Source organism: Stegodyphus dumicola, chromosome 6 (genome assembly GCF_044657685.1).
Source record: "Stegodyphus dumicola isolate Sdum_Otavi_A_Nest chromosome 6, ASM4465768v1".
Lineage (NCBI taxonomy): Eukaryota > Metazoa > Arthropoda > Arachnida > Araneae > Eresidae > Stegodyphus > Stegodyphus dumicola.
In genome coordinates this window covers 207,328,792-207,356,016 of record NC_140773.1, presented here as the reverse complement: position 1 = coordinate 207,356,016, position 27,225 = coordinate 207,328,792, and the positions used below count along the sequence as shown (strand labels likewise).

At 33.6% G+C, this 27,225-nt stretch overlaps 1 long non-coding RNA gene across 1 annotated transcript; it reads left to right on the top strand.

The window, feature by feature from the left end:
• The first annotated feature begins 7,511 nt into the window (after window positions 1-7,511).
• Window positions 7,512-26,893, top strand: LOC146996953 (uncharacterized). The gene is made up of 2 exons (XR_015041851.1): window positions 7,512-7,692; window positions 26,741-26,893. It is a non-coding gene; the product is annotated as an uncharacterized LOC146996953 (long non-coding RNA).
• The last annotated feature ends 332 nt before the right edge of the window (window positions 26,894-27,225 follow it).

The window sequence follows — 27,225 nt, the reverse complement described above, 5'->3', positions numbered from 1 at the left end:
ATATTCTGTAAAACTTTAACGAATTTTCGATTAACAAGTTCACCGATTTCAAAGCGAGCAGTGGCAACACTGTGCGAAAAAAGACACTTTTATCTCCAGCGCCGAGACTGTCTGTCGGAAATTCCAAAAATATGCTGTTTTTAAATATTTTGTGATTTTGCAGTTGAATCGAATTTAATGTGGAGTTAGCGCCAAGAACATTATATTTAGTAAATCAAATAAACACACAAAACGTTAATTATAAAAAGACAAAAAAAGATTTTGTAAAGCGATCTTAGTAAACTGATGAGAACAAGACTTAAAAAAAATATGCCAATACTTGTGTAGCTTTTCAAATTTTTTTAATTTTGCTGTTGAATTGTATACGGCGTAAGTGTGAAGAAAATGAGGCTTAATAATAAAGCTAAAAAGACAAAATACGTGGTTAGTAGGAGTGAGTGTAACAGGGAACTGGTAGACTGCAAGTTCAGCGAGAGCGTAAGAAACAGTAACAAACCCTTTTGGGCGACCTTTAAAATCTGAAACCTTTCAGATTTCTATTTTGTTATTATTATTTATTTAATTTGATAAATTATTTTATTGTAGTTTGAAAGTTTTCTTACGCTTTTCTAATTCCTATTCTTCTTTAAACTCCCTCTTCTTTGACTTACTCTTCTAAAAACTAAAATCTGTAAATAACAAACTTAAGATATGTGTAGAATTGTAACAGACTGGAAAAAAGCCTTCTTAGTTTAAACGAATTAACCCAACTGTGAAAGTCAAACAATATTTCCTCCAAAGAAATTAAAGCTGCTACTCCATTCAGCACTTAAATCCTAAGAAAGTAAAACAGCTCTTATTGTAAAGACGACGGTATATATTGTAAACGTGACTTATATCATGCATTCAGAAATTCCACATGGTGCTTAGAGAAAATGATGAGAAACTAAGAAATTCGTATGATTCTTTTAGCTGTGGTATCCGTTTTATTGCGGTCGACTCGCTAAATCTCCAGATACGCTTCCAAGCTCGCTAAATCTCCAGGTACGCTTTTTGGCAGATTATTAGAAGAGTAAAGAAAATACTACAAAATCATAGATTTTACTATACATTAAGTTTCCAAAATTTACATTACAATTTAAATATATTATGAAACGAATATTCACTATATGAAAATTAAGTTTCTTTGTATAATGGGAGGTTGACTTAAGAAAACATATCTGAATTAAATACAATATGATTACCTTGTACGGTCGCTTAAATTATATACGTTTTTTTCTGCACTTCATTTAAACTTCTTTTCTCGAAATATTCAAGCTTAATTAACTGAAACCTCAAGGTAAGTTGAAAGTGACATAAAAAATTGCAAATTTTAAAACTAAGTATTCCTGTAAATTTTTTTCGCACGTGAGTCAAACTTATTGTGTTTTTATTGTTTCACAACGAGTATAAAACTTTCCTAAATATAAATATAGGAACTAGGAGACCGCATTAGAAAGTTAGAGTTTGTTGTTTGTCCAAAATTAATTAAAAAAATGACATTGAGAAAACATGAATATTTTCGTCACTTACAATACTTCTGTAATTGGAAGGATAGGATTACGACCAACAATTGCAAAAATAAAGGCTGGGTAAGGATTTTAAGCCTGTAATTATTGTAACTTATCTCACTTATCTGACAGTAACTTCAGAAAAAGCCCACCAAACTATCTGGACACCTTTTTGCCGGAACTCGAGTCTCGGACCGAACTACAAGTGTTCAGTGGCTTTTACCGATCACTCGCTGGTGGTCGGTAAAACCAAAAGAGATGGCAGCTACGGTATGCTATGAGTTATATTAGAAGTTGGAAAATTTCGCTGAAGGCCAAAGTCAGTTCAGAAGGGAGTTTCAAGCAAATCTATCCACGCGTCTTAACTATTATTCAATTAGAGAAAACTTTGAAGTTTATGAAACTGTTCAAAATGTTTACAAAAATGTCTTGGAAGACGACGGATATGAACGAATCCCACAAGCGAAGAGATGTTCATGGAAATATAATAATAGACTACAGAAATTATAGTATTCCTGCTTTATATTTAAACAAACTATAAAACTAAGTTATTGGAAACAAAATTAGATAGGGGACTAGAAATAAAATTCTCCTAACACTATTGAAAAATGTTTCTGCGCAAAAGTTACGAAACATATTGTTTGATTTGGTTTATGTGATTACGGCAAAGCCTCAAGAACTATCTGCCTAAGGGAAGGGATGCTTTCGCGGAGGACTTTCTAAGGAAAACTGGCTCGTATTCACGTTGCACATAGGGGAAACATGTCAAACCACGAAAGCACCCATGCAGACGGCCCTTTCGCGGGATTCGAACCTCGGACCGAACTACCAGCATTCAGCTGCTGGTGGGTCCGAAACATATGGAGTTAGTAAAATAGTTAAATAAATATAAAAACGTTACAATATATTACAAATACAACTTAAATTACATTAGTTAATACAACAGCAAAAACAAAATAAAACATTTTAAGTACCGTAATTTACCTTTATTAGATATAAATTACTCAATTAGTTTTGCAATTACAGACTGCACAGCAAACTTAGAAAGATAAATTAACAATCTTATGCTTTGTTAAATGGCAATACTTTGAATACTGCCATTTGGGATGCCGTGTGGATGATAATCATCTTACATTTCACTCTGTTTGTCATGTAGCTTGGTGGTAAATGCATTGTAGCGTAACGTAATGAAACTGAGCAAAAGTTTTGGAAAATTTTAGCTAATGACGTTTCTAACGCCACAGAGCTTTATGTGCCTCAATGTATTTACATATCAGAAGGAATATATTTGAAGCTAAAAATAGATAAGCCGGCACGATGAAGACGATGATAACAATGATGCTGAAATGGATGGAGTCGGTGCTGGAGAATCAGAATTTGAATCATTTCGCAAGATGACCATGAGAATAAACATACATTCGAAAATACTGAATAGAAAAAATTAAAACAAAAATATGAAAAATGAGACATGTAGTTAGCCAAAACTTTCTGCTCCAGCGAACAGCTTACGCCATATAGGTGTTTTACACTGACTACCAATAAGTATTTGGACACCTGTGATAGAAAAGAAAAACTAACTTTATTCAAAATCAATAGTTGGTAGAGCCTCCACGAGAGGTAATTACAGTGTGGACCCTCTAGGGCATATTTTCCACAGGTCTTTGTATGACAGCTAGTGGTATTTTCTTCCACTCGGCTTAGAGAAGACATAGAAGTTCCTTCACCGATTTTGCACGTGTAGTGCACCCCTGAATTCAGCGATGCAACTCGTCCCAGAGGTTCTCGATAGGGTTCAGGTCTGGAATCTGGGCAGGCCAGTCCATTCGATGAACTCCATTGGCACCATATCAATCCTTGGTTAACGTCGAAACATGACAACTGGCATTGTCGTTCTGAACGTAACAAGGGTCCAACCCGTAAAACTGCCACAACGTAGGAAGCACATTGTCATCCAAAATAGTGCAGTAGGCATCGGAGTTGAGCTTACCATGAATGGGGACCAAGTTGTCCGAGCCCATACCAGGAGAAACACCCCCAGACCATAATTCCACCTCCGCCGAACTTGACTGTTGGCACAATGCATTCTGGCAGGAGACGTTCTCCAGGTAGACGCCAGACCCAGACCCTTCCATCCGAACGGTAAAGGGTGAACTTTGATTCGTTACTCCAAAGAACCCGTTTCCACTGATATACGGTCCAATTTCGATGTGCTTTGCACCATATTAACCGAGCAGCGCGGTTGGACTTTGTGATCAAAGGCTTATGGGCAGCAGCACGACCATGAAAACCAAGCAGATGTGCTTCCTTATGGATGGTATTCATTGAAACAATACTCCCGGATGCCTGTTGAAACTCCTCGCGGATGGGGGCCATCGGTTGGGTGCGGTTCTTCCGAATTTCTCTGGACAGCACTCGTCGGTCTCTATCTCCCAGTTTCGTTGGTCTGACGACTCGAGGCACATTCCGACAGTCACCGCTCACCTTCCACTTCTTAATCACATAGGCTACTGTCGATTTTGGGTACTCCATATCACTAGATATGTCCCTTATGGATCGGCCACATTTGTGATACCCGATAATTATACCTTTCTCGAAATCAGAGAGCTCCAAACTGCGAGGTATCTTGCATACCACAAAAGCCGATGCTGTTTCCTACACGGTATATACCGGCGGAATCTGTGACGTACCTTAGGGCCGCAGATATCGTCATTTGCATAGGTGTCCAAATGCTTATTGGTAGTCAGTGTATAGGGGCAGAAGACATTAGTTCTTGATTTAACAATTACGTTTTTTTAATTATAAATTATGTTTATACGGAACTTTGAGAGTCTCTTGCAAGAACACAACAATAAAAGTCTAGTTATCTATAATCTGTGGACTTCTGGATATTAGTACCATTATGACTTAAAAGACTCGTTTCCATGTCACTTGATCCGCAAGTGTCAAAAGTCCAGTTGTCTATAATCTGTGGATTTCTGGATTATATTTATACCATAATAATATAATAGATTCGTTTCCTTGTCACTTGACCCACAAGTATAAAAGTCTAGTTTTGAATAATCTGTGAACTTCTGGATTATATTCGTACCACTGTAACTTAAAAGACTCGTTTCCTTGTCACTTGATCCGCGAGTGTCATTAATATAATTATTCATTGCAGTCAGCTCATTTCCCAAGGATTGAATCCAGGCCTAACTACCAATGTTCATATCTATGAAAGATTGATTTCTTTCGGTTTCATTGATTACGGTGAAGCACGCGAGGGCTATATACCTACTGGGAGGGATGCCTCCGTAGAGGACTTTTGAAGAGAAACTGGCTGGTATACATGTTACACAAGGAGAAAACTACGGAAACTTCTATGCAGCCAGTCCGTCCGCCGAAATTTGAACCCAATGAACAGATCTTGGTGTAGACAGGTTTCCAAATTAATGAATTTCAGAAATTTTTGACAGAAACAAGCTTCCATTTTTTTCTCATTCTGTGGTGAATCTATTTGTAAGTCCATTTCTGATAGAAATTTTAAATTTATTAATTATATCTTGCGTATGATCCTAATATGCCCAGTAGGATTCTGGTCTATCTGAAGGTGTTTTGCTTTTATGAAATCAATTATATGGAATCCACAGCTTGCGTATAAAATTATCATGCTTGGAATTAAAATCATAATGCTGATAAAGGGTATTCTCATTTTTTAGTTCTTTTTCAAGTTTTTTTTTTTTTTTAGATATTTAAAGATGTAAATTTATTAACTTTGCGATTAATAATATATAGATTTGTAACGTTGCAAGTCCTAGATCATTTGGCATGCACTGATTTCCAGGATTAGAACTAATATTTCTAACTATAGATCTTTCCTCGTTTACATCGTTTGTTTTTCAAACAAATTTGGGCTCAACAGCGGCCGAACGGTAAAGTCGCTGAACGCTGGTAGTTCGGTCCACGGCCCAATTCCCGCGAACGGCCTAGCTGCATGGGCGTTTGCATGGTTTTCCCGATATGTACTGTGTATACGAGAAAGTTCCCTTAGAAAGTCCTCAACGAAGGCACCCTCCCCTTAGGTATGGTACAGTATACAAGGTTCCGCGCATCGTACAACACTTATTACATTACATAAGTATTATAAAGTGGTGTAATGTATGCTCACTGCCACGATGCAGTGCTGCCGCTACTAGACCAGCGAAATCAGTTCAGATGATTACTGGTATTTAGCTTAAAATGAAATTACAAGTATTCAGCATGAGTCATTTGGTGATTGTTCAGCCTCTGTGTATGTAATAGAAAATGGTATGTATTTTAGAAAGAATACATTTTGCATTAACACTCAAAATCAGACAAAATGTCTCGCGATTAGCTAAAAGTTTCGTATCTTAAAAAATGTTTTTCTGAAGTTCAAAGTTCTGCAAGAGTTGTTCAAGATTTGTTTAAGGCATCTGTGGTAACTATTTTCATCAACGTTTATTTGATCATTTCTGTTCGAGCATTGATCCATAGGTAATGAAAAATAATTGCTACAAAATTCTGGTGCCGAAACCCGGGAGCTCTCACTTCCTAACATCCTTCTTTTACTATTAGCTTAACATCTTCGTTCTTCCAATAAACTAAAGTTACCGAATAACGTCAAAGACAAGACGCTCACAACGCCACATAACGGCGGGAGCTATCAATTCGTAACAGCATCTGAGTAAATGCTTAAAACAATTTTAGATAGAAGGGAATAGAATGGATAACTAGATTACTGCTTGAGTGGTTTTTTAGATAATTGATAAAGCAAATTACGGAAGATTATCTACCTTAGGAAACTTATGCTTTCATGAGGGACTTTCTAAAGGAAACAAGCTCGTATTCAAGTTATCTATGCCCTAAATCATAAAAACCATTTCCAGATTGTCTTTCGGAAATAGAACCCTGGTCGACTCATTCTTCATTTGATATTCGGATCCACTAGCGGCCGAGCGGTAAAATCGCTGAGCACTGGTAGTTCTGACGTAGGTTCCATTCCAGGCTAAAGGGCTGGCTACATGAGCCTGTTCCTGGTTTTCCCCATGTGTAACGTATATACGAACCAGTTTCCCTTAGTCCTCGACAAAGGCAGGTAACCTACGAGGCTATGCCGTAATCACATAAACCAAAAAAATTGTTTTCATATGCATTTAGAAATCGTATTACTAAAAATAGATTTGATTGCACTCAAAATAGTTCACTTGCGTCTTTCTCACATTTTCCATGATTCGAAATAAATTTTTTCAAGCCAAATAAATCTCAAAATGTTTTAGATATGTGTTAACAAAGTAGCTTATCAACCTCGAATTTTTATCCTTTCCAGGTTAAAAACTTTCTTAAAGGGGCTTTAGGACTTTATTGTGTTTTTTTTGCAGTGACCTGATACATTTTTTATCCTAATTTTGTATTTATAGACAAAATATTCAAAATCTCTCGTTTATTTATAAGAGTTATCTAACTTTATTTCTCATAATAGATTTAATATGGTATTTAGACATGAAAAGAACAAAAAGTATTGAGAAAGAGTTTAATTCAGTTTAGTATGGAAAGTAATAAGAGAAATAAAGATAGTAATTTAGTTTAGTATAAAAAATAATAAGAATTATTTAGTATTCTAATAATAGCTGAATTTTTATCACTGATCACTTGAATGTTTCTTATGCCCAGTAATATTTTAGTTACTCTGAGCAAATAATGGCTTATTTTCCGTTAGTTATTGCCATATATTTACTACGAAATATAATCAATATTAATTACAGTTTTAGGCTGAATTTAACTTGAAAATTTCCAGTTATATATGATAAAAAAATAATAATATATGTAATTATTTACAAAAAATAATACTTGCAACAATCAAATGTCATCCCAAATGATTTCGAATCTCGCCAAATGTAGCGAATAATTGCCAAAAGTTAACAAAATTGAGGTAGTAACCCAGGCCCAGTGATGCCTCTGAAAATGATGTCAAACCGCGAAGCATTCAAACAGAGTTCTACGAACAGAAACGAAAACGAGGTTCCACTGCTCACCTGTATGAAGCTTCTTTCTTCAAATAATAGTTATGGATAATTTGGTCAGTATTCTTTTACAAAGAAATGATAGCAAGATGGAGTGGGGCTTCAATCTTGGCATGTTCGAAAATCAAATGATCATCGACAAGGTGAGTTATATTTTTAACTTTTTGTACTTTAAAATATATTTTCTTAATCGTTTGTTTTTATTTTGATGGTTAATATTTCGCGATCTTTAAAGTTAGAATTTGTTTAATTGAATCGATTATCAAATTTTTCGAGCTAAGCTGTATTTTGTATTTTTTAAAAGGAAATCAGATATTTTTAATTTTTAATATGTAATAGAAAATAGATTCACTGATTTAAATGCTTGTAAAAAAGAATCACTGAATCACTTGTCACTGAATTTAATTATAACCATAAATTAAATACGTCATATAAATTAAATACCATAAATTAAATACATAATACGTCACTGATTCATAAAAATTTTATGTTAGCAGAGAGTGCATAACATAACACTAAAACGTAACATAAAACTTTTCATGAATCAGGGACATTTTATGTTGTTAATTCATGAAATTTCACTTAATTAACAGCATAAAATGTCACTAATTCACGAAAAGTTTTATATTAGTAGGGAAGTGCATATTTTATTGCAAAGTCAAACACCAATTTTAATTCTAAATTTCAGTTAAAGAAAGTACTGCAATATTGAATAGAAGACTTTGTAACGAATGCAAGCGATGGCAGGCAGCTTTTATAAGTGAAAAACATTTTCTTTCTATCTGGCCTTGCATGAATACATTTCAAGAAAGGGCAAGCTCTCTTGAAGTTATCAGTGTCTATTTTCTGAATGCACTGCTCTTTCATAATGAAATAAATGCGAAAAAATTTTCCCATTTTTTAAAATAATTTAGTAAGTAATGCAAAATGGAAAGAAATATTAATAGAAAATAAATGGAAAAGGAAGATTTTGAGAACTTACATTGGCTCCCAAAAGTGTTCGTATACTTACGAGTTTTAGTGAAATGCTGATTTATTCATTTATAAAAATTAATATTTGAGAATGTGAATTAAAAAAATCTATAAATTTCTCATAGCAAAATAACCTTAGTTATTTTATGAACATGGTACAAGTTTTTTTCTTTTCATTTTTAGTCCAAAGGATCTTTGTCCCTGTTTTCGTTTTGCGATTTTGAGTTGGTTCACTATACATGTTTGTTTCACTTTTCAAACTGTTGCCACCAAAGTTAGATTTCTCCATTGTATTTGAAGAAATTAAGTAATGAAAAATCTGCATAAATGTATGTCTATTCTCGCATTGTGATAAAATAACGGTACATAGAGTCATCGAATTTTGAACGACATAATCCTACTGCGAATATGGGCATGTGGAAGCCCAAATTTGGAATTTATTTTATTATCGATTTCATATTTTGTAAAACTTTAACGAATTTTTGATTAACAAACTCAAGGATTTCAAAGAGAGCAATGGCAACGCTGCACAGAAAAACATTTTTATCTCCAGCGCGCAAGACTCTGTATCGAAAATTCTAAAGGGGATATGCTCAATTTAAAACTATTTTGTGATATTGCTCTTAAACTGAAATTTATGGTTTAAGTGCGAAGAACGTGATATTTAATAAATAAAGGCAGCAGATAAAATGTTAAAAACGCCCCTTTGGATGTAATTTAAAATCTGAAACCTTTCAGATTTTTATTTTATTTTTTGAAAATCAGTAATAAAAAGTAAACAGAAAAGTTACCTCCCAAATGTCTTCGTACAGTTTAGTAGTATTGTAATATTTCTGTTAGTCAGTATTTGTAGGATATTTTGCAGCATTTGCAACAGCTTTCAAACGTCTATGTATAGAATTAAACAATGTTTTATTATAATATCTGGATCAATGTTCCTGCTTTTAGTCCGATTTTCGTTTTTATGTTGTGTCTCCGGACTCTGACCTCTACTTCTTTCGAAATGCGTTCTATCGGCTCTTAATTTAGTAACTGCTTTGGCGTTTTCAGAATTTGTGGGCAATTACAGACACAACAAAAGGCGAACATTGAGGGCCGTCTGCTTGAGCTCGTTATCAATGTAGAAAATTAAGTTGATACCAACACCCACATTTTTGGTGGATAATTTTAAATTATATTTTAAAATATTTAAATAAAGAGCATGGTTCATTATGCCATCAATGAATACAAAATTACTTAATCCCGATGCTGTCATGCACACTCACACAAGGACACCTCCACCGCCATGCTTTACTGTTCCAATCAAGTTCTTGAGATTAAGGTTTTTCCATACAGTTATATGTTGATCGGAACCAAAAATGTTAAATTTGCTTTCATCTACAAATAAGACGTGGTACGCTTTAGGCTTATTTACCATTGATTTTGCGAAAGAAAGAATAAGCTTTCTATTTTTTTAACATTTGCAAAAAATTTCTTTGAGCAGAGCGCCCATGTAATCCAGCTAATTTTAGTATTCGTGGAACAGTTTCAGGTGAAATTGAAAGAAAAATGTTTTACTAAATTCTGCAGAAATCTTTACAACACTTAAAAGTGAATTTTTCAAAATTTTCTAACTTTAAATCTCTCATCACGTTAACTTGACTGGACGACCTCTTCTTACTCGATTTTCGATCCGAATTTTTTCTTTAAAGCGTTTTATCACATACTTCACCATAGAATGGGATATTACTAAATTAGCGACATTCGGGATCGTTTTCCACCCTTAAAAATTATCAATTTTCGAATGATATTTGTAGTTTCTTTACGATTATGATCCATTTTTAAATATCTAATAAAATATAACGAGATAAGCAAGCAAAAAATAATGGTATGCGAATTTTTAAACTCTATCAAAATTCAAAAATAAAAAAAGTGTCAGACAATAATTTTATTTATGAAATTTTACGAAAATATAAGATAGTTGCACGATCATTTTTGCGGCGTGTTTTATCTAAGCCTCCTTACAGATTGCAATTTTAGAAACGGAAAATAAGTCAATATTGAAAAAAAGTTTAGTTTTATTCAAAATCGGATGGAGATGATACTAAAACAAAATATTAGGCTTTATATTCGAATTCGGTTCCGGGTTACAGCGCTTTTTCTACAACTTCTTAAAGTAGTACGAACACTTTTGGTAGCCACTCCATAAATAAGAATTTAAGTATAATGTTATCTGAGGTGCAATTTTTTACAACCCGAAATATAATGTTAACATGTAACTGGTATGGTATGGGTCAATGTTATCTTAACGTAAGAATGTTGCCTGTGCTCATATTTTAAAAAAATTATTACCACTTTTGAGTGAAAATTAAGGGCTCCAGAATATAACAAGAGATCGGTGGCCTGGCTTTTGTATGAGTTCCAAGAAATTTCTCACACAGCTTTATGTCTCACTCAAATTCATTTTTTATTTACCTGAAAATATTTCCTCTTAGTATCTTCCTTCTGCACACTGAAAATATTGACCTCAGAATAAAACAAAACAAAACAAAATCTGAAAGATTTGAGATTTTATATTACGCCCAAAGGGGTGTTTTTTTTAACGTATTTTGTTTTACCTTTATTTATTAAATATCATATTCTTCGCACTTAAACCATAAAATTCAATTCAACAACAATATCGCAAAATAATTTAAAAAGAGCATATCTACAATTTTCGATACACAGTCTGGCGCGCTGGAGATAAAAATGTCCCCCCCCCCGTACAGTGTTGCCATTGGTTGCTGTGAAATCGTTGAGTTTGTTATTAAAAAATTCTTTGAAGTTTTACAAAATATGGAAACACATAATAAATTCCAAATTCGGGCTTCCAGATGCTGTTTTGGGCTGCGACTCGTTTCTTTGACTAATTGGCTATATATCTGAAAAATGTTTGAAGTTAAATTTATCGTATTGCAGGACCCAACTGCCCTCAAATGTCTCCAAAATAATCTTAAGAATTACTAGTGGGTACTTTACAATTTTTTCTTGTACTTTTTTTACAATTATAAATAAATTAACAAAACGTTACTAATCTATTTGTATTGAAAACAAATAATAATAAGAGAATATAATATAACATGAAACAGTAAAATTTAATAATATTCTGTAAATGATTATAAAATACTTTATGAGCAACCTAAGACCGACGAACACTGAAAGTTCGACTAGAGTTCAAATTTCGGCGAACGAGCAAGCCGTGTGGGATTTTTATGTTTTCTCCATGTGTAATGTAAGCCAATTTCTACCGGGAAATTCTTCATGAAGGCTTCATTTTCCTTTGGCAGATAACCATAATCTAATTTGCTTAGCTATAATCTGATAAATGCGCAATTTTAAATTTATATGAAGGGAAGAGTAAACAGTATTTTACAGCAGTTTCGTAAATATCTGAATCACTTTCCAAACTGTTGCCACAAAATATTATCTCCCTGTATAACTTTCAAAGAAATTAAATAATGAAGAATCTTTATGAATGTGAAATGTATGAATCTGTATGAATGTATTCTCCCACTGTGAATAAAACGATGGTACCTAGGGCCATCAAATTTTCAATAACGTAGTCCTCCATCTGAACATACGTATGCACCTGGAATCCGGAATTTGGAATTCAGAATTCTATATTTCATATTTAGTAAATCTTTAATGAATTTACAACAAACTCAACGATTTGAAAGCGAGCGGTGGCATCACTGTACGGATTAAAGATTGTTATCTTCAACGAGCTAGACTGTATATCGGAAATTCCAAAAATACGCTGTTTTTAAATATTTTTTGACTTTGCTATTCAATTGAATTTTATGTGGCGTAAGTCTGAAGAACAGGATATTAATTAATAAATTTAAGATACAGAACATTAATAATAAAAAGACAAAAAAAAAATTTTGGGAGCCATCTTACTAAGAAAACTGTACACTGATATAGATACATAGAAAATAAAACAGAAAAACGTATGTCAATATTTAACACTTCACCGGGAATTCTAAATACAAGCTGATTTTAAAATTTTTGTAACTTTTCTGTTGAAGTGTCTATGGCGTAATAGCGAAAAAAAGGATGCTTAATAACAAAACTAAAAAGACAAAAAGAAATGGATTAGGCAGGAGTGATTGTAACAGCAGACTGGTAAACTCTGAGCTCAGCCAGAGAGTAAGAAACCTTAACAAACTCTTTTGGGCGACCGTTAAACCTGAAACCTTTCAGATTTTAGGCCCACCAGCGGCCGAGCGGTAAAGTCACTGAACACTGGTAGTTCGATCCGAGGTTCAAATCCCGCGAACAGGCTGGCTGCATGGGCATTTTCGTGGTCTTCCCCGTGTATACGAGCCAGTTTCCCTTAAAAAGTCCTCCACGAAGGCATCCCTCAGGCAGATAGCTCTAGTGTGCTTTGCCATAATTAAATAAACCAAACCAAAACCTTTCATATTTTATTTTGTTATATTTTTTAATCATTTGCTATTAAACAGAAGTATTCTAAAACGTAAAATACCGTAAAACTACAGCAGCTTTTTAATTTTTTATTTTATTGCTGCTTAATCATGCAGCCAGAAAACTGTGCTTGCGCATTCTTTGTGAAATGCTTTAAATGTTTCCGGTAGTATTAAAAACTTCACCAGCTATTGCAAAGAGTGAAGCAAACTGTAGCAGAATTTCTGTTATTCGTATATTTCGAAATTTTTCGCAAGTCAAATGGAATGTTTTATGCATTGAATTCATTCGTAACGTGACATATAACTACAGCGAAGCACTGAAGTTTTACGCATTATATTATCCATTTATGTATGCATATTTACCATGTGTATATAACAGCGTCACCAATTCACCTGCTTCTGTGCTAACCCTTCTTACAGCTTGTTTTCCCATTACTACCTATTGAAAAATTAATTACTTTAGTAATTTACATTAGTACAGTAGCATATTATTAATCTAAATATTTCAAAATAGTAAAATTTAAAATATTAATAATGAAAAAATATAATGATATAAAATATAATTATCAATGCTAGGAGCTAATTAATGCTTAATTGCTAAAGTTATTTTCATCAAACTTCGAAGCTACAAAAATATTCTACAGGGGGTAAAGCCTAGGCTCAGACACCCTGGTGTAGCAAGCACCATTCCACAGAGGAGAACGATGTTAGCCATTTTTAATGCATGAGATTATTAAAAATTAATTATTTTTTCGACATGTAGAATTATTTTAACTCAAAATGTTTTATTAATAGAACCCCTTCCCGCCATTTTTTTAATAGAAGTGAAATTATTTTCTTCCCTTTCTTTCCTTAATAAAGACACATATTGTTCTTAAACCATAGTGTCATTTTTCAAAACCCTTTTGTTACAATCGGTAAAAACAAAGTAATTGGCTGTCCTACAGTTTGGTGGGTCATTCACTTCCTACCACAAGCAAGCGTTCTTATTTTTAAAAATGTTCATTAAAGGTTCATTTTATCGAAATTTATTTTAGAAATGGGTTATGCATTTTTATTCAGTATAAGGCAAAACTGGAGTGTTTTCTCTTTTTGCAGTTTTATCTTGCATGTATGAAACGTGTAAAAAATTTTTTCTTTCCAAAAATTAAAAGGTAGCCTTTTGATTCCTTATGCAGTGCATTTTGTCGCTGTGTTTACATTAAAGTTTTCACGTAATACCTCCGCTGTTGAAAGAAAAAGAACTGCTATCTACTGCGAAGATTACATTTCATTGACCTTTCATTATCACTTTTAAGTTTATTGCTGTCTCATTTATCACCAGAAATTTTTTTTAATGCTACTAAAACTTTATGCAGAATATTTCTGATGTAAATATACAATTAAATTTGAACTTCTTGAATTTAAATACTTTCAACATTTATTCCAAAACAAATAATTTTTATCTTTCTTTATAAAATACTTTTATACGCATATTCGCAGATCATTTTAGGTATTTCTTAAGACGATGCCTTTTTAACGCAAATTTCCGGTTACTTGAAACCTTCCTTCATTCGTTTTAGTTTCCGCTTGCCCGAAGTCGATTATATACATTATATACAATTTTAGCAAAATATTCAAGTTTGGTTTATTCGATTATGGCAAAGCACTCGAAGGCTATCTGTCTATAAGGAGAGTATTCGTAGAGGACTCTCTAAGGGAAGCTCCCTTCTATGCACGTTACATATCCTGTTCTCGCAGTATGATGAAGCAACGGTACCTAGAGTCATCAAATTTTGAATAAAATAATCTTTCACCCCAATATGGGCATCTGGAAGCCCGAATTAGGAATTTAAAGTTTGCTTTATTGTCTATTTTGTATAACTTTAACGAATTTTTGATTAAAAAACTCAACAATTTCAAAGCAAGCAGTGACAACACTGTAGGGAATAAAATCTTTTTATCTCCAGCGCGCGAGACTTTCTATCGGAAATTCTAAACATGCGCTGTTTTGAAATATTTTTAGCACAATGTGGCGTTACCCCAAATGCTCCGGAAATGTGTCTGTAAATGAAATAAAAACGTCCGTTTGGGCGTAATATAAGATCTGAAAGCTTTTATTATTTTCATGTATTTTATTTTTTAAATTCCTACTATTAACTCACACTCTCCCTATTCTTATTCAAATTTTCTGTCGTTAATAAAATACTTTTAATTTATAATATTAAAGTAAATATTAAAGTTCTCGTAAGAAAGTTTCGAATTTTCGTTATTTCCCCTTTTTGAAGATTTTCAACATTTAATAAACCTTTTAAGAATGCGACTCATTTGTTCTCAACGTTATGGCAGATAGCCAGGTTCATTATGTTTGATTGCCTCTTTACGTAAAAATTATATTGCATAGAAACCAGACAATATTCGAAATAAAATACACTTAATTCGTTCGTGAAATAATATCAGACACTGATACTGTGGACAAGAAAAGCAAGCCGTTTTTTTCTTGTTACAAATAATATACATTCTTTCACACTTTCCGGTAGTGTTCTGTTATAGGGACCGGATTCAGATATCGCCAAAAGCTTACGATCTGGCGAAAATTTCGAAGCATAAAAATATTCGCTAAAATAGTATTTAAATATGGTCAAGTTGAAGAAAAATCCAAGGGAAGGATAACAATAGATATTCGTAAAATTAGAAATTTTGGTACTATTCCGTTTTGAGGACCGTAAAAAATTTGCAGTGAAATTGTACGCGCAAAAGCGCCAAATCTAGCAAACGCGCCCATTTAACAGCGCGCAAATCTAACGTACGAGCTGATTTCAAATTGCGTTAGTTTAGATAGTTCTACATTTCTTAAGACGGCATTGAAATACTAGTTTAATTTTTAAATCCTTTTTTCATATTCTATGGATTCAACAATTTGGGAATTGTCCATGACGAAAAGTCTGCAATAGAATTTTTTCAAAGAAAAGGCATCATTCATTACATAAAATTATGTTTGAATAACCAACGAAATGAAATTATGCTTTAGCGGTAACTCGGTAGCGAAATAGCGAGGCAGGAATCTATTCAGTTATGTTTAGCCTTTTTTGTATAAATTATAATAACAAAAAAGTATTACATGAAATTCCTTTCATCTAAATTAAAACAATAATCTTAGATAGTTATTCACTATTATACTTCCTTTCTTGCGTTAAGATTGCCGGAATTATTTTGGGGAGTTTAAAGTTTGTTTTATTGTCTATTTTGTAAAACTTTACATCAACAATAGTTTGGCGATTTTTTACGGTCCTCAAAACGGAATAGTACCGAAATGGTTATTAACAACTTGCCAAAGAATCAGGGAGAAAAAAATCATTTTATCGTTTTCCATGCACTTTTTTTTTCAGACTGAGTAATTCCTCGTTCCCGAAGAAATTGTATGGAAGATATTCATCATTAGGCAAGTCCAAATTTTAAAATGGTAAATAAAAAAATAATAAAAACACAAGTGACCGGTTACATCTTTGGAATTTGCATTCTTCTACTTTTTCTTAAAAAAATTAATACTGTAACGAATTTAGAAGTAAACATTGGCGACTTTATTCGACGTGGTTTCGATTCCAGACGAACGGACTCGCTGAATGGGAGTTTTCTTGGCTTTACCCGTGTGAAATTTGTATACGAGCCAGTTTTCCTTAGGGAACTCGCCACGAAGACATCTCTTCCCTTAGGCAGATAACCCTTATATTCCACTAATTGAATAAAAATGTATTTTGCGCCGAAGATACAAGCAATAATAATAATAAAAAAATCTGAAAGGTTTCAGATTTTAAATTACGCCCAAAGGGGCTTTTTTTAACGTTTTGTGTGTTACCTTTATTTATTAAATATCATGTTCTACGTACCAAACTATAAAATTCAGTTCAACAGCAATATCGCAAATTAATTTTAAAATGAGCATATCTTTAGAATTTCCGATACAGAGTCTCGCGCGCTGGAGACAAAAATGTTTTTTTTTTTTTCGTACAGTGTTACCATTGCTCGCTTTGAAATCGTTTAGTGATTTTAATAAAAATTCGTTGAAGTGTTACAAAGTCTAAATTTTCGAAACACAGTCTCGCGCGCTGGAAATAATAATAATAAAAAAATTTCATACAGTGTTGCCATTGCTCGCTTTGAAATCGTTGAATTTGTCAATCACAAATTCGAAAACTGACTGTAGAAAAGTGTTACAAAACATGAAATAGATAATAAAACAAATTCCAAATTAGGGCTTCCGCATGCCCATATTCTATGAAAGATTACGTTATCAAAATTTTGACGGCTCTAGGTACCGTTGTTTGATCACAATGCGAGAAGCATACATACATTTATGCAGATTCTTCATTATTTAATTTCTTTAACTATAATACAGGGCGATAATATATGGTGGCAACGATCTGAAAAGTGATACAGCTTTTTAATGTTTTCGACTCAAAATGCCAAACCGGAATTAATAGTCCTTCAGGGCAAATTGCCCCTTTGAACTAATTAAAGCTTGTAATTCAGTATTGAAACTGACACTGCATAAAAGGAAAACTTAACTTCATTCGGAATTTTGGGATCCCCTTACAACGTTATTATCTTCTTAAATAAATAGAGGATCCCTTGCTTTCGGGTGCAAAGAGTCTGTTCCCATTTGACGTTTAATCGTGGGGTGAGGCCTGGAATATTATTTTTAACAGAATTCGAGGGAAAAGGGGAAGTAATCCGTTTTCCTCAACCAGACGCAACATTTGCCCAAACAGCACTTCTTGCAAAAGCTGAGGATGACAGAAATGGAAAGTAAACCGCGAAATATTTTGTGGTATGCTCTTTTCAGGCACATTTGCTTGGAAAGAGAAACTGAGAATCAAATTGCAATATATGTTAACACTGTACTCACAGCAGGTATTGCAATTATCTTCAGTTTATTTCTGCCAAATTTATGGCCTGTATAGTTTTGATTTTTAAATTTTACGTAGATACAACATTTATCTTCATATAAGTGTGCATATTTAATTTCCCAATTTCAGTGCTTGTCAAAATATACTCGGGTTCGAATTTCCGCGGAACGGGTTGGGAGAGCTTTTCCTGTATTCCTTAATGGTTAAGGTGAATACGAGGCACTTTCGTTTACAAAGTACTCCACGAAGCATTTCTTCTCTTAGGCAAGTAACGGAAGATGGGGACACCAGTACTTTGCCGTTATATTGGGCAGTTAGACAGGTATACTCTCATACTCCCCGCTATGCTAGAATCCTCTTCACGCTGTGGAGTAATAGTGGGAATGCCAAGGATGAATAGTGGGAGTGATGAAAAAAAAACTGCATATTATTGTGTGGATGCACAGTGTGACTGCTTAAAAGGAGAAATTAAGTGACGTCACACACATCCAGCCCGTGCGCTGTCAGGACATTCAGGATACCCTTAATTTTTGTGATGTGTACATTTTGCTTGATGATATAGTGTTGATACGAGGTTCTGTCATCTCTATTGTTTGAAAATCTGAGAGGTAGGCAGTTAACACCTCATGCTGCGCAAAATTAATTAAAAAACAGTTAATATCTGTATATTTTTATAATTTCCATTTTTTCCAGCCGTTCCGAGTGTTATGAATGGATATTAACTGCACATATTTGTCGGGCCCTAGATTCGAATTCGGGACAAGACGCGAGAGAATGGATGAAATGAAAGAATTTATTGTGTATTAGTCCGCAAGTCCGCTTAACCGACTGGTTGTAGAAGAAAAAGGAAATGTAACCTTCAGATTTCATTCTTTTATATACTGTTGATCAGAGCTTACACAGACTACCCACAGGCGCTTTGCATAAAATGAGTAATTCAAGGCAAATTTTCTGTTAGGCCTACCAATGGCTTGATTTGGCTTAGTTGATTTAGCAAAGCACACTAGGGCTACCTGTCTAAAGGGAGGGATGCTTTCGTGGAGGGTTTTCTAAGAGAAACTGTTTCGCACACACGTCACACATGGGGAAGACCACGAATACGCTCATGTAGCCAGCCTGTTCGCCTGGAATGGATACCAGGTCGGAATTACCACTGTTCAGCGATTTTACCGCTCGGCCGTTAGTGGACCCGCCTACCAATGGTGCAGCAAATAAGAAGAATGAGTCGATTAGGGTTCGATTTCCGAAAGACAAGTTAGAAACGGTTTTCGTGATTTACGCCATACATAACACGAATACGAGCTTGTTTTAGAAAGTCCCTCATGAAAGCATAAGTTTCCTAAGGTAGATAGTCTCCCGTACTTTGCTTTTAGCAATTAATTAACTACTCAAGCAGTAATCTAGTTATCCATTCTATCCCCTTCTATCTAAAATTGTTTTAAGCATTTACTCAGATGCTGTTACGAATTGATAGCTCCCGCCGTTATGTGGCATTGCGAGCGTCTTGTCTCTGATGTTATTCGATAACTTTCGTTTGTTGGACGAACGAAGATGTTAAGCTAATAGTAAACGAAGGATGTTAGGAAGTAATAGCTCCTGGGTTTCGGCACCACAATTTTGTAGTAGTTATTTTTCATTACCTCTGGATCAATGCTCGAATAGAAATGACTGGTTGTAGAGGGTTAGTTTTCAAGTTTTTTCAAGATGAAATGAATGATGATGAAAATAGTTACTACAGATGCTTTAAACAAATCTTGAACAACTTTTGCATTATCCACTAAAATAGAACTTTGAACCTCAGAAAAACATTTTTTAAGATATGAAACGTTTAGCTAATCGGGAGGCATTTTGTTTGATTTTAAGTGTTAATGCAAAATCTGTTCTTTCTTATATACATAACATTCACTACACAGAGGCAGAACAATCGCCAAATGACTCAAAAATAATGCTTTTAATTTCATTTCAAGCTAAGTTCCAGTTATAAGGCTGGACTGATTTCGCTCGTTTAGTAGTGGCACCAGTACATCGTAGCAACGGCCATACATTACACCACTTTATAATACTTAAGTCATATATAAGTGTTGTACGGAGGTATGTACGGCATCATTGTATACAATAATCATGCACGGCACCACTGTGTGATACTTATGTCAATCGGGTAAGTTTTGCTTTTCTCGTACATGCCAGCTGTTCTTTTTATGTCCAAATAAGTTGATTTGTTAATTAAATGAGTTCATATGAGTTGATTGTTCTGGGAACGAACTTGAGTCGAAACCATGAAAATGTTTTATACTAGCATATTTTATGTTAATAAATGATTAAATAGACCAGTTTCTACATATATTTTAAACAGTCGTGACGTACCTAGATTGTTCTTAATTTGTTCTCTGTTTCTAGGACAGGCGTTTTGTCGGTGAGTCCTTGAAAGCGACCCAAATAATACAAAATATGTATTTACCAACATATTTAATAGATGAAGGGAATTCGCATATAACTAGAAACGCGAGTTTCAAATGGCTTTATTGGGGTATTAACTGTATCCTATATTATGCAACTATGAATGGATATTGAATCAAGAGCAAGCTAATGAATGCAGCCTTTCAGTTTCTTCCGTTTGTTAATGAGGTTTATGCTTTTGTTGCGGGAAGTTGAGCTTATTTAAATATCTCATTTATAAGCCTTTCCCGCACAGACAGTGAGTTAAATTTAACCAATTAACTCGATCATTAACTTTTGACTCTCTTCCGCTCCCGCCCACGCGGCTCTGCTTTCTTCCGTGGACGCAAGATGTTGCCTACGATCATCAAAACTCCAACAAAATACGGACTTTCTTCAGCGCGGTCTAAAATTAAATCTTTCTCCATCTCAACCCTTGATCTTGGGTGTTTGCTGCCCTGGCGCCGGCCGTGGTTATGTAAGCCGGTTACTGATTTTTACTGTCTGTATCGTGTCTTATTACAAAGCTGAGTTGTTCCAGTTATCTTGAGATAAAATTAACGTTAATCTTTTATGGGTCTCGAAATGAACCGAGCAGTTTCTATGAAGTGCTGAGGATGGTACAAAACTGGCTGTACTCTTGGCAGTACACGAAGGAAGTTAGGTCGTTAAATTAAAATTTTTTATTAGAAACTGAACGTTTTAGCATAAGAAGCAGCAATCTCGGACTGATTACAAGAAGAGGAATATAAAAAGAAAATAGTTTAAAATATAATCAGGAAGGGTGAAATTATTTTATTTAATTTCATGATATTTGATCTTATGCATCAAAACAAGGAATAAATCACATCATTCATAAATGTAAAACTGCGATAAAATTTATCAACTATAATAAAAGACTTCATTTACAAAGTATTTACTAAATTTTTAGCGAATGAATGATTATAAATATTTCTACACTTTAAAACTGATGAATGAAGAACATCCTTGTTCATGAGAAAAATGAGAAAACAAGTTTTGAAGATCTTTTTTTTTATAATTACCAAGTAATCAAAGCATCGAAAGATTACTACGTCCACCCATGTTCTATTTCTAACGACTGAATGGGATAGCTGCTTGAGACATTCACGATTTCTCTAGCCAACCAATGCCAAATCTTAAAACTTCTGATTATTAGTAATTCGACCTGGACTGAAATTCGTCCAATGGATAGGCTACATGAATGTATTCACAATTTTCTTCAAGTTTAACGCACACGTAAGCCACTTTCTTTTAAAATATCTTCCGCGAAGTCATCTCTTCTCGAGATTGCCTTGAGTGCTTTGCAGTATTCAGAGGTAATGATTTTCCTTGCCCGAAAAATAAATATATACCAATTGTGTTCAGAAAGTTTCCCATAAAAGCATATCTTCCCATAGGCAGAAACTTTAAAGTGTACCATGCCATCCAATAATCCGGACCACGAGCAGCCGAGCGGTGAATGCTGGTCGTTGAACACTGGTAGTTAAGTCGATGTTCAAATCCCGCGAACGGGCTGGCTGTATGGGAGTTTCCGTGGTTTTCCCTCATATATAATGTGTATACGAACCAGTTTTCCTTAGAAAGTCCTCACGAAGGCATCCCTCCTCTCACTCTCCTTCGTGTGCTTTGTCGTAATCGCATAAACTAAACCATCAAATAATCCATTTCAATGCAGTGATCTTTTTGTGGATAAAATATAGTTTCGATTTAAATATATATATATATATATATATATATATATATATACGATATATATATATATATATATATATATATATATATCGTTTAGTAGTTAAAAATTTAAGTGCTTTTAAACGATCAACATTATTGCGCAAATATATTCAACTGCATATCTCAGTCTTAGCTCGTGACATCCGGTTTAATGCAAGATCAGAATTCTTAAATGATGAGATCTTAAATGATCGAGTGATTAAAACCATTGAAAGCTGTTACTTCGTCCCTTGTTTTCATCCGACCGCTGATGAAGCTAGCTGTATCAAATTTTCTTTTTTTCTTAAATAGGGACACTTAAAAAAGTCCTCTTTGAAAGCTCACCTCCTCACAACATGCACCTCAAAATGTGTGTTTTACCTTAATAAAATGATCTAATACTAATCAATTTTAAGGAATATCTTGGTGAAATTACAACAAAATATTCTGCCATAATTTAAATCTAGTTTACTAGAAAAGAAAAAGAAATATCTTGATAAAAAATGACAAGCGAAAATAAGCTCATTAAATTATACGCCACATGCATTTTAACTCCAGTGACATAATAGCACAAAACTTTTTTTTTTAAATTCTACAACTGTCAGCGTTTGAAATTCTAGTAGCAATTCAATTCGGTCGCTGGATGAGAAGACAGTTGCTGCTGGACGTAGACAGGGTTACAGAGTACGCAAATTAGCAAAAATTTCTTTCACTGCAAGAATTTTATTACTTTTAGTTAAATGTTATTAAATATCTGAGGCTTCAACTGAGTGGTTACGGTAAAAAAACATCAAGGCCAACAAAAAAGAGTTTTCTGTGGTGTGGCGCGGCAGGGATTTAGTTACAGATGCAAAAGCTGCGTTGTTGTTGAGTTTCGTTTTGAAAAATTAGTCTAAAAAATAATAAGGCAGGAGTTTTTTTTTATTTACAAAAATTAAATTTTATAATTGACAATAATTAAGAGAGTCAAGGAACTCATAAATGTATATTTGGATTGTTACACAAAATGGCTAAAATATAAAATAGCTTCTCAAAACAAAATACGTGAAACTAACTGAAATGACAATAATAATTAACTGATAAATTTATACATAGCAATAATTAAACATTCATAGTTTCTGGAAAGGCCACAGGTTTGCCAATGATTAACCTCCGATTCATAATCATAATATAAATCAAACATCTGATGTTAGGATATTGAGTAAATATTTCTAGCAAAAATCTGGGTTGAAATCTGGGCGTTCGGATTGGCTGCACTGCAGCTTTCGTGGTTTTGCTCATCTGAAACTTGGGTACCAGCGAGGCTCCCTTAAGACAGTCGTCTACGAATGTCTCCCTCCTCTTAGGCAGGCATCCCTCGTGTGCTTTGCCGTAATTTAAATAATGGAACACAATTTATTTTTCAATTTATCACTAATTATTTATTTTCACACCTCGAAGGAAGTATATGACTTTCACGTAACGTAAAATACACTGTCCTGGCAAAATAAAATCCGTTGATACGATTCATATCTCGGAAACTGAAGAACAGCCTAGCAGAAAGAACTTATCAACTCTTGAAAAGATTTGCTGCCGGTCGAAATTGAAGCCTTTAACTTCCATGAGCCCTCGCATATAGTCAATTCTCAAAATATTATTATTCAGCAAAGAGTAGGATATTTAATTTATCGTTTAAATTTAATCAGTCTATTTACTGATCAACAAACTGAACGATTAAAACGATAAATGCACTTTTTAATAATTTAAATATTTATTTTATTTGCAATAATGCATCTAATTAATATCAGTTAAAATGCATTTAATTTATTATAGATGCAATAGATAATTTTCGTGGAAGTTTTGCAGGTTTGTTGTAATTCATAAAAGATGCTCCTATTGTAATAAGTTATGTAACTGGTACAGAAATTTTCAAAATATACATGCTACAATCTTTCGCCAAATTTCAGTGCTGAAAGTTTTTCTTTCTGTTGCTTAGTGTTAAAAAAATCGTTCTTCTGATCTTGAAATTATTTACATTAACTGAGACAGGATTTCCTTTGATTTAATGTTTTTAGAGAGAATAGATGTGAAATGAAGTCTTAGTTCGAATGAAATAGCTATTGAGGTGTAGGAAGTTATAAATCGATTTAAAATGCTAAATGTTAGCAAAAAGGAAAAATGTTTCATTAATAATGACAAAAGAATTTTGATGTTTTAATCTAATGCATGTTGTAAGTATAAAAATAGCGTTATGATATGTTGCAGTGATAACCCATTTCGTTTATTTTTCATAAATAAGCTAATAATTCATAAAAGTTAGTGGCAGTAGATTCACTTTTTTTAATAAAAAGTAAATCTACTCAACTAACTTTTATTGATACTTACGTATATTCTCGTCGACGGTGAAGGTTGGCTACCATCGAACAGTGAAAGTTAGAAGAGATCCTGCTATCATTTTTGCTATCATCCTGCTATCATTCCTGCGGAATTCTAAAGGAACTGACGCTTTTTACTTCCTTGTACGAAGTAAAAAGGAAGTATTGTAATCGCGAAAAGTTTCAGACAGCATATTTCAACGAAAATATCCATTTTGAACGCTATCGAATGCTATTTAGCGATGTATTTGCGTGACATCTCTATGTCAGGACAGAATGAAAGACTCTTTTCCTCCAAAAAAATTATAAAACTGCTTTAAAATGAATTCTGAAGAGAATGTTTCGTGGCGTCTGTACGTATTTCGCATAACTCAAAAACGAGTAGCCTCAGAACGTTGAAATTTTGTATATAGGACTGCTATATCATGTAGATGTGCACCTCGTGTTTTGGTTGCAATCGACCGCACCAAACGTATATAAATATACTCTATTAACACAGCTCAATGATCTCAGTTTCCTTACTCTTATATTTTTGTAAATTGTTCATTTTTTGCTTTAAAAATGATTGAATTACGTTGTTCTTATCTTCCGGTTAAGGGTTTTATGCCTTTAGTAAATCTGCAAGCAATATTTGTACAGTTATCAACAATTTAAATTTAACAATTTAATAAGTTAATAAGTTTAAGTGCGGTTAAGCCTAATTTTTAATTAACATGGCGGACATATTTGTTTACATTTGAAACAGCAGAATAGTAGATTGGTTGCCAATCTAGAGAGACTAAGCTTCGCAACAACAAAGATAACGCCTTCATTTATTATTGCCAATTAAATTATGCTTAATCCTTTCTGGAATTTTTTCGAGGATATGAGTGTTTAAGATTTACTTCGTAATTTTTAATATAGATAATTTGAATTTTTATGTATTTTTGCCTTGTCGCGAAGGGAGAACTGAATTAATTGAATGAGAAATACTCAATCGTCTGTGAAAAACCGTTTCTTTTTTGTTTTGTGTGATTAATTTCTTTTATACATCGTTTTATACTTATTATAGCATTTGAATAGAACATGTGGCAACGATTAGATAATTATTCAATTGATATTAATTAATTTTGTGCATTCTGAATTATAATATGAACGAAATATAACGCTATGGTAAACAAATATAGTGGATTTTAAAGAGTGCATTTATTCTATTGTGGTTTATGCGCTTTCGACGAAGTAGCTTTAATTCACTCCAATAAGTTTAAATGAAATGCAAGAAAAAATGCGTATAACTTAATATTCCGTACAAGGAAGTCATGTGGTGTACACATCAGATATTTTTATTTTATAAATAATCACTTTTTATTTATAGAATCCACAGATAAAAATTACAAATATAGTTCAAAATATATAAATATTAATTCACGCTTGTGGATTAACTGATAAAGAATTTATTAAAGATGGCGTCAAATTTTACTGGAAGCCGTGTTTAGAATGGTACCGAGTACAAATTTCAGGTTATTTTTCCAATCTATTACTGCTTTGTCGGCCATCTACAGCTGTTTCCTCCTCATTCAACAGATGTTCATTCTTTCGACCAGCAGTAAATGAACCGGAGTGCAGTCACAAAAATAATTCTACATTTCATAAACCTCATTGCTTTACGAATAGATATTCTCTTGTCACACTTTTTTTCCCGTTGCATCCGTCATTGTTTTCAAATAAAGTACCATATTATATCCTTTAATACACACTTTTTTGATGGTACCATCTCATAGTTTTGAAAACAATTCACTGCCCGCTGATCTGTAGAAGGCATGTCTCAAATTGTAATAAATACTTTTCCGAATGCAAGGAGAAAATACATCAACATATCTTTGTTTAAAAAAAGTGGTTTGTCAACAATCAGTAGGGGTTACATCAAACGAAAGAAGTGGCCGAACAGTTAAAGATTGCTGAATGCTGTAGTTTGTTTTTGGTTCGAAACTTAGGCAAAAACGGGCTGGCTGTATTGTTATCTTTCATGGTTTTCCTCACTTATAACATGAATACGAGTCAGTTTTGTTTAGAATGTTTCCAAACACCACAAAGTTTTGTCCACAGAGACTTCCCTTAGATTGCTTTTGAGTGTTTTACCGCATTAAATGACTAAACAAACGAAAATGCAGATGTTGTTAGTGTCTTGGGACATCACACTTGTCCACAATAGGCATTATATTGCGATGCTTCGAGAATTTCATAGTCGACGGTATAATACGTAAGTACCATTTTATTATTTGATATCCGAGCAAAATTCAAATTCATTGAAGTTGAAAAAAGTGTTTATATATTTCTGTATTTAATGTGTTTTCCCGAGATTATTTTCAAGTCTTCGTATTTCAGGTAAAGCGAGGGACTATTTCCAGCTACTATATATCTCCCGGCGACGCAGTTCTACAGATAGCGGGTCGCAGCACTAAGGCAATGACTGTCGAGAAAGCCCGCCATCTGGTAACGCAATCGGGAAATGCCGTTGAAATCATTATCAGAAAGTAAGTGGGAAGCTGAAAGTGTGTAGTGTGCACATTTTTTAAAAAGTTACTGTTTTTATAAAGAATTAAAAATAGATTTTCATTTAAAAAATAAAATAAAAGCTTTCTCTTTTCTGTATTAATTTTCTACTATCAAGCAAATCGTTGCAATTATTCAACTGGTTTTCCAAACTTTCAGCGACCTTCATATGGAAAACTTATAATTCATTTTCTCAGAGTGGCAAACGGGAATGCGAATCATATTGTTAAATGACCTTGCACCTATTCAAGACGATAAAGTAACTTTTACAGTAATCCATCTATCTCCCGTCTTGCGCCTTGAGAGTTAATTAGCTA